The sequence below is a fragment of the Conger conger genome, unplaced genomic scaffold (genome assembly GCF_963514075.1).
Source record: "Conger conger unplaced genomic scaffold, fConCon1.1 SCAFFOLD_61, whole genome shotgun sequence".
NCBI lineage: Eukaryota > Metazoa > Chordata > Actinopteri > Anguilliformes > Congridae > Conger > Conger conger.
In genome coordinates this window covers 107501-110000 of record NW_026890389.1, presented here as the reverse complement: position 1 = coordinate 110000, position 2500 = coordinate 107501, and the positions used below count along the sequence as shown (strand labels likewise).

At 49.5% G+C, this 2500-nt stretch overlaps 2 protein-coding genes across 2 annotated transcripts in view; one reads left to right on the top strand and one right to left on the bottom strand.

Annotated features, from left to right (window-relative positions):
• Positions 1–2500, top strand: part of LOC133120156 (pyruvate carboxylase, mitochondrial-like) — an 85909-nt gene that overhangs the window by 52375 nt on the left and 31034 nt on the right.
• The window catches only part of LOC133120158 (leucine-rich repeat and fibronectin type-III domain-containing protein 4-like), a 10960-nt gene that overhangs the window by 1375 nt on the left and 7085 nt on the right, over positions 1–2500 (bottom strand). The window lies entirely within an intron of this gene.

Sequence of the window (2500 nt, the reverse complement as noted above, 5' to 3'; positions counted from 1 at the left end):
CTGACACACACTGACACACACTGACACTCACTGACACTCACATGCTGCACGCATGCACACACATAATGCTCTCACACACACACATATACTGCGCACATACACTCACACACACACACACACTCTCTCACACTCACACACACACACACACACACACTCTCACACACACACACACTCTCACACACACACACACTCGCACACACACACACACACATTACACACATGCACATGCACACACATACTGCACACACACACACACTCACACACACACACACACACACATACTGCGCACATACACTCACACACACACACACACACACATTACACACATGCACATGCACACACATACTGCACACACTCACACACACACACGCGCACACACGCACACACACACACACGCACACGCGCACACACACACACACACACACACACACACACACACACACACTCACACACTCACACACTCACACACACACTGACGCACACTGACACACACACACACACACACACACACACACACACACACATGCACATGCACACACATACTGCGCACACTCACACACACACACACACACACACACACACAGTTTCTCCCGTGTGTTTGAGCGTGGCATTGAGCGATGTTGATGTGGTGGATGTTGAGCTCTGTGGAGGCGGCGGTTTGTGTGAAATGCGCTGATTGCGCTTAAACGGTTGCCGTGACCCTTCTGAATTCGCCATGACGACGAATGCACAAATCACAGCGCAGCGTAGGGAGCTGGGCTGTAATTGCAGGTGATTGGGTTAAAGAGGCAGGGGCTGAACAAAATAATTTCAGCCTTTCCTCTACCCCTCCTCCCTCAACCCCTCTCTTCTCTCCTCTCCTCTCTCACCTGCCCCTCATCCCTCTCCCTCCTTCCATCTCATCCTCCTCTCTCCTTCTTTCTCTCTCTTTCTTCATCCTTCCTTTCCCATTCCCATTTTATGAAATGCACAATGTATTTACTGTGACGGATATGTGTAGCTGTGTTTACTGTGGTGGTGATGTGCGGTTTCTGTAGCTGTGTTTACTGCCATCCAACCAAGTCTCCAGGTGCTCCATTAAAGAAAGAACTACAACTCCCAGCTGCCATTTCACCGACCACTCATACTAGCCAACATAAAAACTTTGCTGGGAACTACAGGTGTCTGAGGCAAGGAACAGGCATAAATAGCTGTCTTTCAAGATCAAATTATGGGACCATTGTGTTGACACACCAAATAAATGTATTGACAGGGGGCAAGTATCTGCCCATAACGGATTCTGAAATCACAGATGAGTCATCATGTTAATCATAAACGGGATATGACCTTTCCAGATACGAGGCCCTCCCACCGCATCCGAGGGTGTCCCCATTATCTGCTGCGCCCTGTACGTCGGTGCGCCCTCTTATGAAGAAGGGTGCTATATATCATCTGCAGTACATTATTTTGTTATTTTGTGGGTCGATCGCAGAACGGAAGAGAGTTGGTGCTTCAGGCCCAGGGCGGGGCTGGGAACCCGGATCACAGGCAGGCTGGCCTCCAGAACGCACGCCCCGTTTCCTGTTTGTCCAGTCCCACCCTGCACTGCGCATTCGGGGGAATGGCTTTAACGTTCCGGCGTCTTGCGTTTGGACCACAGAACTGAATTTCTTTCTAAACTCCACCCCTTCCTGCCTCCGTTGTTTTCTCTCTGCCCTCTCCTCCTCCAGTTGACTAGACTAAGCGGGGGATGATCCCTCCTTGGAGCAATGCAGGGTTAAGGGCCTTTCTCAAGGGCCCAACGGCTGTGCAGATCTTACCATGGCTACACCGGGGCTTTAACCACAAACGTTCCGGGTCCCAGTCATGTACCTCAGCCCCTACAGGCTGGCCCACTTTCTCCTGGTGCTCCCCCCCTTCTTTTGGGAAAAGAGGAGAGAATGTGTGGATTTGGCAGCACAATATGTTCTCTCTCTCTCTTTCTCTCTCTCTCTCTGTCTCCCTCGCTCCTTTCCTCTCTCTCCTTCTGTAAATTAAGTAAATGCTTCATTGGCACTGCAGATATTTAAATGTGTATTGATTGTACAGCAGAAAACGATGAATGATAATTATGAAACAAACCTGTGGCCTAAACAGCAGTGGTAATTGTCATGGCAGTTATTTGCAGAATCAGAGTCCTGTGTTCAACGGGCTGGTGAGGATTGTGGGTCACTGATTCAGCTGTGGCTGTGTTCTGCGACGTGTTCTGCAGCCAGATCTGCACAATTCTCTCCGTGGATTAATTCTGTTTGTTTTGTTTCAGGCAGGTTCGGAAAGTTTGGGTATGCTGTATTGAGTTTTCGGAATTATTTTTCTAATTTGTTTATGTTTCTTGCATTTAATGAAGTGCGGTTTTGGCTGGGCCTGCAGTTTTCTTTGCAGTAGGAGCTGCAGACCCACAGTCCTCTGGGTCGACGATGACCAGGCTCTAGAGCCAGGTACCGACCCATAATCCTCTGGGTCGATGATGACCAGGCTCTAG